The sequence below is a fragment of the Peromyscus maniculatus genome, chromosome 12 (assembly GCF_049852395.1).
Source record: "Peromyscus maniculatus bairdii isolate BWxNUB_F1_BW_parent chromosome 12, HU_Pman_BW_mat_3.1, whole genome shotgun sequence".
Lineage (NCBI taxonomy): Eukaryota > Metazoa > Chordata > Mammalia > Rodentia > Cricetidae > Peromyscus > Peromyscus maniculatus.
In genome coordinates, this window is record NC_134863.1 from 76,836,821 (window position 1) to 76,852,614 (window position 15,794).

The following is a 15,794-nucleotide window of genomic DNA, read 5'->3' on the forward strand; positions in this document are numbered from 1 at the left end:
AGGGTGTAGCTCTTTACCCCATAAACTTAGTCACTCGCCTTTGATGGACAGATTCTCTGATGACGAATACTCAGAAGCTTCAGGAAGGAGGACACTGCTTTTGGCCTTGGAGAGAAAGTGAATTTGTTTTTGAGTGAACCATGTAAGTCTGATGGCTATTTAGGTCAAAGGTGTCCGCACTTTTGACATTGTGATGTAATGTTGCCATCTAATAGTTGGGCCCACATTCACACCTATCCTGGGACACATGTGGCCTATAGGTCACAGGCTGGGGTATTGCTGATATGAAAATCCAATTTTTATTTCTTCACAGACATTATTTATATGACAATCAAAATTTTCCAAATTATGCTTATTTTTAGTTTCTCCAAATTATTTTATTTTATATCAGGGGTATTTTGCTGGCATGTGTGTGCACCACTTGTGTGCCCGGTACTGGCAGAGGCCAGAAGAGGGCTTCCGATTCCCTGGGACTAGGGTTGCAGTCAGTTGTAAGCTACCAAGTCGTGGCTGGGAATAGAACTGTATGAGGAGAACCAGTGTTCGCAACTACTGAGCTATCTCCCCAGCTCTAATTTGTATATTTAAAGGGTTGCAAAATAGTCTAGTAAGAGTAAATACTCTTAGGTAGCCCATACAGATTACTTAGTGCATTTGAAATTCTTTTACTTTTCTCTTTTTGAGATCGCATCTCACTATGTAAACCAAGCTGGCTTTGAACTCACAGAGTTCTTGTGCATGTGTGTGTGTGTGTGTGTGTGTGTGTGTGTGTGTATGTGTGTGTGTACACATGTGTATGTATATGTACCTCTTGTGTGTATGCACCTCTGTGTGTGTGTGTATGTGCGCGCGCGAGTGTAGGCCAGTGGAGCATATTGGTTGTCCTGCTCTATCACTTCCGGCATAGTTTCTTTGAAATAGTGTCTCTCGCTGAACCAGAAGCCAGGAGGGGGCTCAGTAACCATCAGTGATCCTCCTGTCTCTGTTCCCCAGAGCACTGGGGTTACAAGTCTGCACATGGCCCCACCCCGGGGTTTTATGTGGGCACTGGGATCCAAATCCCGGTCCTCACGCTTGTGCAACAAGTGCTCTACCCACTGAGCCATCTCCCCACAGCCCTTCTTTCACATCTTTAGTATAATTTTTCTTTACAGGATACTCTCGGTATGTCTGATAGTTATGCAATGGTAACTAAGATAGAAATTAACTAATGGATGGATTTAGTTGTTGGGATTTATAGGCGATAAACCTAAGTTCCTCTTTATACTTCCGAGTGCTTGGCTGGGTCAGATCCGTAAAACAAGAGACACACCAACAAGAAAACAACAGTAATTTGATAGTGTATTAGTACACATTTACTATAGTATCAGTCTACCAGTCTATTAGTGTAACAGCAACGGTATACCTTGTGTATGCATGGGGGATACCCAGGAATTCAAAGATGCGGCCTTGTAGTCATGTTTGGCTGCTGTTCTGCTGAACTAGAACACAGAGGTGAATTATAGCTTAAACTGGTGCCTCTTCCACTCATAAGAAGGTCTGGTGACTTAGCCATTCCTTCCTGGTACAAAAATGAAGACTTCACACTGGCCCTAAAGCACCAGGGAGATGAGGCTTATTATTATTATTATTATAACTGAAAATTCTTTTTCATACAATGTATTCTGATCACACTTTTCCCTACCCTAACTTCTACCAGATTCTCCCTCCCTCGATCCCTCCTCATACAACTCCACACTCTTTTTTTCCCCCTCTCTCTTTAAAAAAAAAACAAACAAAACAACAAGAAAGCGGCATATTTGAGGTGGCTGTATTCTGGTCTCCTCTAGGTCAGAGACATTCACAATAAGGAATTCCTACAATAAAAAATAATACATTCAGATATGTGAAGTTGTAATTATTTTTAGATAATAATAAAGATTCCTTTGAGGGCATGGCATTAGTTATAATTTGGTCCAAAGCATGAATATTACATTTCCCCCATATGTACCAATATAAAATACTCCGCTAAGAGAAATAAGAAAATCATTTATTCAAAGCCAATCAAGAGTGACCCAGGAACACGGATCCACACCGCACTGAAGGACGTGCTTCACCATGCAAGGTGTTACACGAATCTTCATAGTCGCAGAACCAAGGAAGCAATAAATCAGTATGCTTCCCAGTTATGCTGGTGGATCATCAGGGTTACAGCCAAATGGGAACATTTGTCCTTAAGGTGCCAGATGTTAAAACATGGCTTGGCTTTGTGTTGGTAGAGGAGAGACGTCTGCTGAGCTCTGTGATCCCTACCTGAGGAGTTTATCTATTAGTTACAAGAATGTCCGTGAAAAAAAAAAAAAAAAAAAAAAAAAAAACGAAGGCAAGTGGCCACTGAAGGTCACAATGTGGCCCAAGATGATTATGATATGAGGTCTACAGAAATCACACTCTCTGCCATCATGATATCCTATGCAGCCAGGGTCAAACAACTTGCGGGATCTTTAATACAGACATAGCTTCTTCGTAGAACTTAGTTTGTTCTGTGGACCACGAGGTCAATTGTAAGCCTTCTGAGCCGTCTGGGTGAGTTACACAGCCACTGAAGAGCATTTGTAATTCATAAATCCACCTCTGTAGTTAAAACAACGATAAAAAGCACAATAACAATAGCACCCACGTCCCTTTGGTCCCTCCCTAGGTGCCCACACTGCAGTAGGTGTCGCACACAAAAATTTTAAATGTAATTTCCCTTATACCCACACGTAGCCTGTTTATGAAACAGCATTTTATAATTTCCTTACTCTCCGCTCTTCTTTTCAACAAGGAGCTTTTAAGCAAGCAAATTTTACTGAATGAGCTCAATAATAGCATTTCAAAAGCAGCGTGGCTCCATGGAAGTAAAGAGCCATTCTGTTTTGGCTCTGGTTTCCTCAACAGCTTGGATTCTTTTTGAATTATGGATGGATTTATATAATTTGCTGATGCTTAATCTCTGGCGATTTGGAAGCCTCCCGAGGTATAAAGAGCCCAATTATTCCTCTGCCTGTGAGCAGAGCGAGCACTTGAGCGGTTTGCTTTCAGACAGATTTAGTGTCTGGAACCATTATCTTCTCTAGCCGTCGAGAGAGAAAATCTCAGAAAGTCACAGGATGAAATTGCAAATCAAACCTTGCTTGGGGGCACTGAGAGGGCCCCTGCGCTCCCTCGGTTGCCAAGCTAACGGAGGCTGACCTCTTCTTCTCCCTCTCCTCTCTCCTGTCTCCTTTGTCTGGGCTCTCTAGCTGCCTTGTGAGCTTTGAGGTTCCTTTGGTCCCTGGCTTCACAAAGAGGAATTTGCTGCGCTTGACTCTTTTTGTAATTTGTATCTACACAGTGGGTAACTAGTTTTAGAACGCGTTGAACTGATCTCAGAGATGGCTCCTGTACCTGCTGGGGTGAAAAGGTTCGAGTCTTTCACAAGGGTCATGGCTGACATTCCTGTAACAAAGGCAAAATAAGAGACAAGCACCGGAGGTTTATTTAACAAGACTCAGAAAAGATGGCTCTGTGTGTGTGTGTGTGTGTGTGTGTGTGTGTGTGTGTGTGTGTGTGTGTTTAGATTCAGTGCAGAATGGACTGATGTGTGGAAAGAGTGTAATATACCAAGTATGGAGACTCACTGAGACCTGCCTGTTGGGAATCTTCTTGGATGTGTATCATCCCTTCCTCCTGGGCACATGGCAGGCCCCTTCTGGAGTAGAGCTCTTATGATTTGGTAGGCTAGAGCCTTTATTTATGTCTCACTCCTACAGAGAGCTTGGAGACGGCTACCATGCTATCTCTCTATGCCTTGCCTTCATGAAAACTGGTTCTGGTTTCCATCACCTGCTGTGGGGCAGAGGAATTCTCATTTTTAGGATATGCTTCAGGGAAGAAGGTGGGAGGTTCTGAGACTGCTTCAGAAGGCTGCCAACATCCTCTAGTTGGAAGTACTTAGCGTGGCACAGCACTTTGAGAAGGCATTTTCCAAGCACTATATCTGCCATGGCTCTGAAGCTGCACCATCTCGCTCTGCAGTTTTAGTTCCTTGCCTGGCATTGTTGCAAGACGAAATCAGAAAACTCTCACCACACCAAGGCCACCCCTTGAATAAGAGCGCTTCCCCAGCCTGTCTGAGTCTTCTCCACCCTAGCAATGGAAAGGGTTAGAACAAGGAAGTGGTATGAGTCATTTGGTGTCGCCACACCCCAGGAAAGCCCCTGTTCCATCCTTCCTCTTGTGCTGGGGTGGCACTTTCTAGCTCTGGGTCACATGAGCTAAGTTTTCTGTCTATACCCCCAGAGCTTTTCTGTAGGTATCCATTCATCTAAAAATAGTAGCAGTAGAGTTAAGGACAGACATCAAAAGCCCTTGGCTGAGTAAGATAACACTGGTTGGTTGCCCGGAAATGGGCACGCCATCTCTGTTTTCTGTGTATGCATCCTTTATGGGTGTCTTCTGGTTTACTCTCTGTTGCTGTGATAAGTACTGTGGCCCAAAACAACTTCGGCAAGGAAAGGGTTCATTGGCTTACATTTCCAGGTCATAGTTCATCACGGAATGAAGTCATGGCAGGTGCTCACGCAGGACGTAAAGCAGAAACCATGGAGAAATTCTGCTTATTGACTTGCTCCCTGCAGCCAGCTCAGCTAGCTTTCTTACATAGCCCAAGTCCACCTTCTGGGAGATGGTATCGCCTACAGTGGGCTGAGCCCTTTTATATCAAAGAGCAGTTACAAAATGCCCCCCAGCCCCATTCCACAGGCCAATCTGATGGGGGCAGTTTTTCAGTTGAGGTTCCCTCCTCTCTGGTGACACTGGGCTGTGTCAAGTTGACAGTAAAACCTCAGCAGCACACCAGTCTGTGTGAGCATGTGCCTGTGTCCAAGTGCCCGGGGGATGCACAGGGTAGACTAAGTTTTACACTTTTGTTTTCAGGGATGTTTTTATCACCATTTACTGAGGTTCTAAAGGATGGTGTGAGGTGTCCCTGCAGCCAACAGAAAGCCAACCTTCTGGAGGTGATAAGACTTCTCACAGTGATTGCTGTGGTGAAGGGGAGGGTGCATTAAGCCTCTTGACTGAATTACCTCTCACTAGGGTTAGGGAAATAGGGAAAGTGGGAAAACATGGGTAAAGGATGGTCTCAGTGGTGAACAGGATGAAGGTGTTCTAGTTGACAGTTATTCCTTCTAGCACTTTGCCTATATTACTCCACCTCCTTCAAATATCAGTGGTTTCTGACAAGAAATCATGTGTTAGCCTTTAACTATTTTTTACTTAAATTATTGTGTATATGTCTATATGAGGCTAGATGCCCGTGAGTGCAGTACCCCTTGAGGCCAGAAGAGGGCAACAAGTCTCCAGGAGCTGGAGTTCTGAGCTCCTGTGAGCTGCCTGACATGGGTGCTGGGAACCCAGCTCAGGTCCTCTGGGAAAGCAGCACTCGACCTTCACTGCCGAGCCATTTTTCTAGCTCCCGACTGTTAGCTGCACTGAGAATTCTTTGCATGCGATGCGTCCTTCTCTTGCACTTCTTTAAAGAGTCTGTCTTTCAGTACTCTGATTGCAATTCCGTCGCACGCCAAATCTCTTTGAGTTTAATTTATTGACATTCTTGGATGTGTAGGTGAGTATATTTCATCATATTTGGGAAAATTTGAGCCCTTATCTTCTTCAAGATTTCCCTTCCATTTTGAGACAAGCCCAGGATGGCTGCGAACTTACAATCTCCCTCCCCCTAACTCCTGAGTTTTGAAACTATACATGTGTGCCACCATACTTGGCTTATTTCTTATCTTCTCCTTGTTGTTGTTGTTGTTATTTATTAAAATCCATTTCTCACCTCTGGAACTGTCATAAGGTATAGGTCTCTGAGGCCTGTTTTTCCTGTTTTGTTCTCTCTGACACATAATAATCTCAATTGCACTATCAAAGTCATTGATTCCCCTTTCTAATAGTTCACATTTTTGTTAATACAGTCAAGTGACTTAAAATTTTTATTAGATTTACTCATTGTATGTGAATGAGTTTTTGTCTGGTGTATGTATATGTTCCGTGTGTGTGTGTGTGTGTGTGTGTGTGTGTGTGTGTGTGTGTTGCCTTCAGAAGTCAGAAGAAAAGACTGGATCCCCTTGGACTGGAGTTACATATGGATGCTTGTGACTTACCATGTGCTTACTTTTCACAGATCATTGCAGACCTCTCATTTCTCAGTTGTGCACTGGCCAGTTTCCTCCTAGTGCCGAGTAGCAACACTGTCTGGGAATATGAGCATGGGAGATCTGGCCCCACTTCTCATCTGCCATATGGTAATGTGGGCAAGGGAGAGATGCTCCCCCACCATGCAGCAGGTGGGAGAGCTGTCCCTGAGGTCATAAGAGTGGGAGAGGAGTCCCTGCCTCTTACCGCCTGCAGCACTTAGGAGAATGGCCCCTGCACCTCACCTGGGCAACACAGTAGAGATGGCCCTGAAGGTATAGGTGTGGGAGAGCTGACCCTGAGGGCCTGAAAACAGGAGAATTGGCCCCATCCCTTGCTCACTGCTGCCTGAAGGGGTGAACTAGCCTGAGCAATGCTGGAGAGCTCATTCTGGTAGTGAAGACAGGGGAGAGCTGGTGGGCTGACCAACCCTGCACCAATCCAGACCCAGAACCAGGGTTATGAGTTGGCCCACCCCATCTATGATCTGCTGGAGCCTGTGAAGGGGCCGGTCCTGCAGACCCAGAGCTGCAGGATCTCCATGACACAGGGCAACAACAGGATATCCAAGAAGAGTCCTAGTGAGGGTCCAGCATCGATAGTGGAGCAGAAATCATAGGCCTTGAACCAGACCAGTGATTCTCTGCAATGAACATTTGCAGGTAAAGATATACAGGTAAGGGGTTTACTGCGTGACTCACTGTGTCACACTGCAGCCTCCATGACAAGATTTTTTCCTTTCTTCCTTGTTTTCTTTCTTCTCAAATTTTATTTCATTTATTTTTGGGGGGACGTTGCAAGGGTAGACGGCAGATATGGAGGGATGGGAAATGAATGGGATCAAGATGCATGATGTGAAAGACACATAGAATAAAGAATTTGAAAGCAGGCGGGGTACCATATCAAGACCTGTCTTCAACAAACAACCAATCAAGCCCCGGTGACAACTGTTTACTGTGGCATCTGGAGGTGGTAGGGGCAAGGGGGGAAGGCATCTTTCCCTCACCCCTGCCACACTGCAGATGAGGGAGGCAGTACCAGCTATGCCCCCCTCATTCTCCCAGGGCTGGCTCACCCCGCACGCCTATCTACAGGGTCAACTCTACTGTGTGGTCCAGGTGAGGCTCAGGGCCCATTCTCCTGAGTGCTGCAGCTGGTGAGGGGTTAGGTCAGGTCCCCAACCTGCTGCAGGTGTCAAGTGGGAATTCGCTCTGCTCATGATCTTGGGCTATCTGGCCTGATATGTGACTGCTTCTTGTCTGCCTACTTGACCACTTAAAAGGGAGGAGAAAGGGGGTCACACTCTTTTGGGTGGTGAAGACGGGATCAGGCAGTGTGAAGAAGCATGTGATCAGTTTCCAGCTTTCCAACTGGATTTACCTTATCCTGTATCAATGAGTCTGTTTCCCCCCATAAAACCCGTGTGTGTGTGTGTGTGTGTGTGTGTGTGTGTGTGTGTGTGTGTGTGTGTATAGCATGAATCTTAAAGGTACTTATTAATAAAATCAAACCTGAGGCCAGTTATTGGGGTGAACGCTGGTGAAAGATCAGAGAAGCAGAACAAACACAGCTACCTCACCTTGCCAATTCCTCAGCTGATCCTGTTCCCTCAGACTGGAAGCCTCTGAGTCCTTATGCAAATGAATCTCAGCTGAACTGCTTCTCGAAAGCCTGAATGCTTAACCAGCCAAATGCTTCTAGTTTCTGGTCCTAACGCCTTATATACCTTCCTGCTTTCTGCCATCACTCCCTGGGATTAAAGGCTCGCTTTCTGGGATTAAAGGCGTGAGTCACCATGCTTGGCTGTATCCTTGAACTCACAGAGATCCAAGTAGATCTCTGCCTCTGGAATGCTAGGATTAAAGGCGTGTGCTACCACTGCCTATCCTCTATGTTTAATATTGTGTCTGTTATGTTCTCTGACCCCAGATAAGTTTATTAGCGTGCACAATATTTTGGGGAACACAATACCACCACATATATGGGACAAGGGAAGGAGGGCATCTTTCCCTCACCCATGCCACCACATGACAAATAAGAGGGGTGCAACATGCTCTCCCATTCTCACCCCCTCCAGGCCAGCTTGCTCATGCCCCTGTGAATAGGGTCAGCTCTATTGTGCTGCCCAGGGGAGGTGTAGAACCCTCCCTCCTGAGTGCTTCAGCCAGACAGGGGCAGGCAGGACCGTTTCTCCCCAGTGTTTCAGCCAGTGAGGGGCGGGGCCAACTCTATGCAGCTCTATCCTCTTGGCCTTTGGTGGTATCAGGAGCCACTGACATCATCACAGACCATGGTCGCATCAGGGCCATGAACCCAGATATGGGCCCGAGCAGTAGCCCAGGCCCAGACATCATTATGGCCCTGGGTAGCAATCAAGTCACCCACCGCAGCCTGCTTCTCACCACTTTGACCTCTTCAGATTTGCTTCTGTCTACAGGAAATGAATCATTTCCTCTCTCTCTCTCTCTCTCTCTCTCTCTCTCTCTCTCTCTCTCTCTCTCTCTCCCTCCCTCCCTCCCTCCCCACGTGCGCCCCTCCCTCCCTCTCTCTTTCTCTTTCTCTTTCTCTCTCTCTCACCACACCATATGTTTGCTCATCATAATAGTGCCCGTCTTCCTGATGCCTCGAGGTACCGGGTGGCTCATGTTTTGTCCTCTAAGCTCTAGGCGGACTGCCTGGATGTGGGTCTCTTTGTCCTGCTCACTCCATCACCTGTTTTCAAATTCTTAAGATCATGTGTTCCCACCTCTGTTGTAGAATACTATTTTAAGGTGTGTTACTTTTGTTTATGTTGCATTTGTTTAACTCTGTGAAGCTGTGTTACTGTGCCTGTGTAAAATACCTGATGGTCTAATAAAGAGCTGAACAGCCAATAGCAAGGAAGGTGAAAGGATAGGCGGGGCTGGCAGGCAGAGAGAACATATAGAGGGAGAACTCTGGGAAGCGAAGAAGGATCGGGAGATGGAGGAGGACTCCAGGGGCCAGTCACCCAGCTACACAGCAAGCCATGAAGTCAGAGTAAGATTTACAGAAGTAAGAGAACAGGAAAGGCCCAGAGGCAAAAGGAAAATGGAATAATTTAAGTAAGAAAAGCTGACTAAAAACTAAGCTAAAAATAAGGCAGGGCATTCATAATTAAGAATAAGCCTTCATGCCGGGCAGTGGTGGCGCATGTCTTTAATCCCAGCACTTGGGAGGCAGAGCCAGGCGGATCTCTGTGAGTTCAAGGCCAGCCTGGGCTACCAAGTGAGCTCCAGGAAAGGTGCAAAGCTACACAGAGAAACCCTGTCTCAAAAAACCCAAAATAAATAAATAAATAAATAAGAAAAAAAAGAATAAGCCTTCATGTGTGATATATTTGAAGCTGGGTGGCATACTCCATAAGGGAGAAAAAACAAGCAACACACTTCAGCATCATGGGTAGTTGGAACTAGAAGCATGTACCACTGAACCTGGCTTGCCATTGACTTCTTTTTCTTTTCTTTTGCAACAAGCAGCTGCATAGGTAAGTTTTTGTCCATTATGGGGCTTTTGGGGGGTTTCAAATCACTCTGTTGACTACCTGTTCTCATAGCTATTTTGAGAAGCTGGGCTGTCAACTTGACACAAGCTAGAGTCACTTGGGAAGAGGAAACCTCACTTCCAGACTGGCCTATGGACATGCCTGTGGGGGCAACTTCTTGATTGCTAATGGTAATAGGAGGACCCAGGCCACTGTGGGCACAGCCATACCTAAGTAGATGGGCCTGGGTGCCCGTAAGTAGCATTCCTTATGGCCTCTCTTCAGCTCCTGCCTCCTGGAGGTTCCTGCCTCAAGTTCCTGTCCTGGTTTTCTCTGGTGATGATGGACCGTCATCTGTAAGATGCAACAAGGCCTTTCCAACTGAAGTTGCCTTTGGCCGGTGTTTTATCTCAACAACAAACACAAACCAGGACAGCTCCCCTATCTTCGAGGATCTTGGTTTATCACACTCTTTGCAGCCAGGGAGTTAGGGGGAAGAGAAGGGGTTATGTTAAGTAAAAATGCCACAAAGCATTCTTCTTACCAAGATTCAGTCACTTTTCATAAATACGCACACATACAACGCAATATTGCAACACTTTAATTTCTAGAGCTCAAATTTGATTTTGATAATCTTTGCCAGAGATTCCATGGTTTTCATGGAAAAGCACATGATAGGCCAATTTCTTATCCTGCCATTCAAGAATTACATCCCCACTTTAGGAGAATACAGAATGTTGGAAGATTATTTTTAATAAAAAGTAAAGTCGTAAAATACAAAAACTGCAAAAATATTGAATGAATCTATGTCTGAGATCTTATTTAAGAAATTCATGAAGAGCGCTTATAAATTTTATACCCTGCAGATTGTTTATAAGTCAAAAGAATTAAAATGAACATACACACATGCAGTAAGAATGCTGACATGATAGTTTTATAAATAGGTGCATATTTGGTAGCACTTATAGCCAAATAATCAACTGTAGTTTTTTTAAGGTATAAAGAAAAATGGTACTTTCCCCCTCAGTGTTGGAGGCTTGGGGGCCTGATGCTTGGCTGGTGAGGGTCTCTTGGTTGTGTCACACCATGAATGACATGACAGAATTACAAGAGAGAGGCAGAGGTCATGGGGCAAGACAACCGGTATGCAGGGAGGGACCAGGCATGTTCTTTATGCTCACTGCATTTTGGGGAACAGCTAGTGACCCAGGAAAACTCTGTTCATCTCTTTTGAGGGCAGTACCTACAATGGCCTAAATAACCTCCTTTAGAACCCTGCTTCCTTAATCCATCACCTTTCATGTCACCATACAAAGGGCCAACCATCCCGACACACGGACTCTGAGTACCAAATGAGACAGTCGCACTACATCCAAACTACAGAATTCTCTGGTCTCTGCTCTACTGTGATCAGTAGGACGTTGTTTCCCAAAGATCAGCATATCCCAATTGCCAAAATTTGAGAATATCACATCACAGAGAAGAAGAGATAATGCAGATAGGATCAAGTTAAGAACCCTGAGATGGGAGCCTCTGCAGCTCACCTAGGGTCTGTTGCAGGCTCCGCAGCTAGGATCCTGCTGTCTCTGCTCCTGGGGGCAGTGGGTGGGCAGACAGAATCAACAGCACAGATTCTGAGAGAACTGCAAGCAGTCCCTTTTATTAAACAAAGGACTGAAGTATTTATGTGTGTACTTTTTGGCGGGCTCTGCTTCCAGCCACTGTGGTGTTTCTTGGTTTGGCTCTGGGTCTTACATCGGCAGTTGTCATCTTGGGGGTCTGGTTTCAGGTGCCTCTGGATCAGGATACTACTGCGCATGTCAGAGCTCTTTGTTTGCTTCAGGTGTGGCCCAGGGCTTTCGGCCTTACCTGCCTCAAGGGTCCGTTGTCACCAAAGGGTCCTCATCAGAAGGAGGTAGGAGGCTCAGCGTCAGAGCGGGTTGGGGGACTGTGCTGTTTGGCTTTGAAGATAGAAGAAAGGGCTATCACGTAAGTGATGTGGGACCTCCAGAAGCTGGAATAGGCAGGGCGTAGATGCCTCCTGGAGCTTGGAGGACAGATCAAAGGCACTGTTGATGTCTAACTGACGCCCAGCGAGGCTGGTGTCTAACTTCGACTTCTCCAGTTTTAAGAGGGTGGATTTTCACAGATGTATGCTGTTTGTTTTTCCCTAGAAGATATAGGAAACTCACGGGGAGTTGGAGGTGTAGGGTTGAGGGCTCACATCATGGTCCCATTGCTCATGTGACAAGTCAGCCCTGCAGGGGGGTTGCCTGTGGCCGTGTTCTCACTTGAGGCTCAGAGAGCCCTGAAGTTGGGGGTCTTCCCAAGGTATGTGGCTCAGGTCTCTCTAGTCTGTCCCCATGGAGCCTGTGGTGGTTGGGCCTCTGGGCAAGCTAGACTGGAAGCTTCAAGGTTGCAGTTGTGGTGTTAGAAGTTATTATCTCTTATAAATAATTTAGTAAAAACATGTCTCATCTAATTACCTGGCAGCAGTTGCTTTCATATTGGTCACTGTAAGCCAGCTGGGCAGAACCTGGGCCCCTAGCCAATTGCATTTTAAGGGTTCAACTCATTCATTTCTTCTGAGCAGAGTCACATTCATTATTATCAGTTCTAAGAATTTACAGAGTTGTAAAATAGGCGAAAGACAATAAAAGGCCTTAAAGGTAGCTGGAAGACTAGACAGGAGGCACAGTAATCTCTGTGTCAAAGTCTCCTAGTTTTTCCTGATAAGGGACTGGAGAGGGTGATCGTGTGGGAAGGATCCACACACCACAGTTTGAGGCTGAACTGGTGACAGAAGCGGTGGAGGGCAGAGCAGAGTACAGGGATCACATTCAGGACTCACGGCCCAAGGAGCTTTACTCGATCCATTGTGGGTTATAAATTCATCTCTGCCTCAGACTCTTCTGTCTAAGGTAAAGGATGTAGGCCAGGTCATCACCAGAGAGGGGGCTCCTCACTTGGTGACCCTTGGGGCAACAGCAGCAATGGAATTTATGATAAATGCAGACCCTTGCTCCACTGAATCAGAAACTCTAGGGTGGATCATAGCCCTCTGGGTGACTCTGAAGCAGATACATTTTGAGAGCCACTGAATACAACTTCCTATAAGAGAGAGTTTTATTTTCTAGTTCCATCCATTTGCCTGCAAATTTCATGATATTGTTTTTTTTTTTTTTTTTTTTTTTTACTGCTGAGTAGTACTCCATTGTGTATATGTGCCATATTTTCTTTATCCATTCTTCAGTTGAGGGGCATCTAGGTTGTTTCCAGGTTCTTGCTATTATGAATAATGCTGATATGAACATAGATGAGCATTTGTCCTTGTGATAAGATTGAGCATTCCTTGGATATATGCCTGAGAGTGGTATAGCTGGGTCTTGAGGAAGACTTATTCCCAATTTTCTGAGAAACCGCCATACTGATTTCCAGAGTGGCTGTACAAGTTTGCATTCCCTTGAGTGAGGTAACCCAGACTCAGAAGGACAAACATAGTATGTACTCACTCATAAGTGGATACTAAATGTGAGGGAAAGGATGACCAGACTGCAACCCACAACTCCAGAGAGGCTAGCTAACAGGGAAAGACCCTAGGAGGGACACATGGATGACCCAGCGAAGGAGAAGTGGATGAGATTTACATGAGTGGACTGGGTGTGGGGGGTGGCAGAGGGTGAGGAGTGGGGGATGAGAACATCGGGAAATGGGGGGGTCGAACTGGAACAGGGACAGAGTGGGAGGGCAAGGAGGGAGATACCATGATAGATGAGGACATCATGGGAATAGGAAGAGACAAGGTGCTGGGGAGTCTCTCAGGAATCCACAAGGATGACCCCACCTTGGACTGCTGGCAGTGGTCCAGAGGGTACCTGGACTGGTCTACTCCAGTGACCAGTCTAGCAAATAACTTATAGCTTTCATCATAGAGCCTTTGTCCAGTGACTGATGGAGGCAGATGCAGAGATCCACTGCCAGGCACCAGGCTGAGCTCCGGGGGAATCCAATTGATGAGAGAGAGGAGGGATTCTGCAGGCAGGGGACGTCGAGATCATGATGGGAGGATGTGCAGAGATGACCAGCCACACTAGTGGAAGCCCATGAACTGTGGACTGGTGGCTGTGGAGCCCCCATGGGACTGGACTAGGCCCTCTGGATACAGAAGATGGTTGTTTGGCTTGAACTGCTTGGGGGGGCACCCAGGCAGGGGGATCAGGATCTGTCCCTGGTGCATGAATAGGCTTCTGGGAATCCGGTGCCTGTGGTGTGACACCTTGCACAGCCTTGGTGTAGTGGGAAGGGGCTTGGACCTGCCTAGGCTCAGTGTGACCTTGATTTGGGGGATGCAGAGTGGCTTGGGGGAGAGGACTGGGGGTGGGAGGAGGGAGGAGGGAGGAGGGAGGAGGGAGATCTGAGGGTGGTATGTGGAGTGAGTAGAAAATTTCTTAATAAAGAAAAATGAAAAAGAAAAAAGATTACCCAAAGTGTTCTATAGACTCCTGTTTCATTCATTTAATAACACCTGTATTAATAACACAAAATATGTAAGGGCCAGTCTTATAAAGCATCAATATAACTGTGAGTTATTTAATAATCGTGGTGACTGAGGTGATTTGGGGGCACTGTATGCAAAATGTGGGCCAGAGAGCAGCAGCACTCATGTCCCGCAGGAGCCCGGTGTGGACGCGGATGCTCTAACCAACAGCCACACCGTGGTGGGATGCAGTCTTCGACATGGTCGAGATTGAAAAGCACTGTGCAGTGTGCTGTTCCCCTTCCTGATGGTTCGTAGGCTGGTTCCTGTTACTTCCTTTTTCCCACCTAGGCTTCCTTTCTTCTCTTCCTGGAAATTCAAAATCTTCATTCATTTCCAGCCTACCCTTGGAATTATATGTAGTGGCTTTTTCCCCCCCACTAATGTTATGACAGGTTCTGGGAACATTCTTGGAAGACCTTAGGGAAAGCAAGAAGCAAACACTTTTAAGTTCCTTAAATTACTCAAGACTGTCAATTAGTTTTCCAAAGTTGGATTTTCTGAGCCTTTCATCAGTTGTAAGAAGGAGCTAGGGCTGGAGGGGTATACTGAGAATCACATTCTGTTTAACAAAGTTCTCTAGTAGTTAAAAAATGTACATCCTGAAAATATGAAAATAACACCTTCATCGTATTGGTTGAACGTCAGAAATCTGGTTGTTAAAATCATATTGTTATAAGGTGCAGCAAGCAAACACCTTATAAGGAAAGCACACACATGGAATTTTCTTACAAGGTTGTTTCTTTATTGGCTGCTCTCCCCTGGGATGGGGGTTAAGCATTGCTCTAGTGGTGGCCGCAATGTGTGTAATGGGACCTTGTCCTTTTTGTATCCATTTCAATAATTCATTGAAATGACAGAATATAGTCTTAAGTGCATATTTTTCCCATTATAGAAGATTAAATGACATTTTCCGACTAAACATTAGATCAGGTTTCTTAGATACCAAGAAGTCTTCACTGGAAAATGAAAATGGTCTTGGATGATCTAATCATATACATGTATTTTTCCCAGAGGAAAACTTAAATTCTGACAAAGATGTGTTTAGTTAGTGGTAGAAAAGAAGGCAGTGTACAGGATGTGAAATCTCAGACTGTCAAAAGTCTTGAGTTTTCTTGTCTTAAGTAAGTATAAGTCTCTTGGTTTATTAGTCTCTAAGATGACAGAATTCCCCAAATATTCCTGAATGTTCCTTCCTTGCCCATGTTCACAGTCAGATCTAGCCATAAAAAAAAAATGTGGCCCTAATGTCTTAAAGTGTGACTCATATAAAAGGGAAGTGAGAAAGACAGCCATGGGAAAAGAATGTGATACAAAGAAGTGCACTGTATTTAGCAGAGGAGCCATGAAAGCTTCTCAGAAACAGCCTGTGCCTGACATCACTCAGCTCAGAGAATCCCCCAGCGGAGATTTGAATGGCCTGCCAGCATTCTGGAGTCGAATCAGGCTTCCAGGAAGCAGTTCTGCAACTCTCTATTTCGGCTCGTCTGTTGGCCATAAAAGGCCGTTTAAAAATAAAATATCAAGGGGACTCAGCCTGTCCCTAAATGAGTA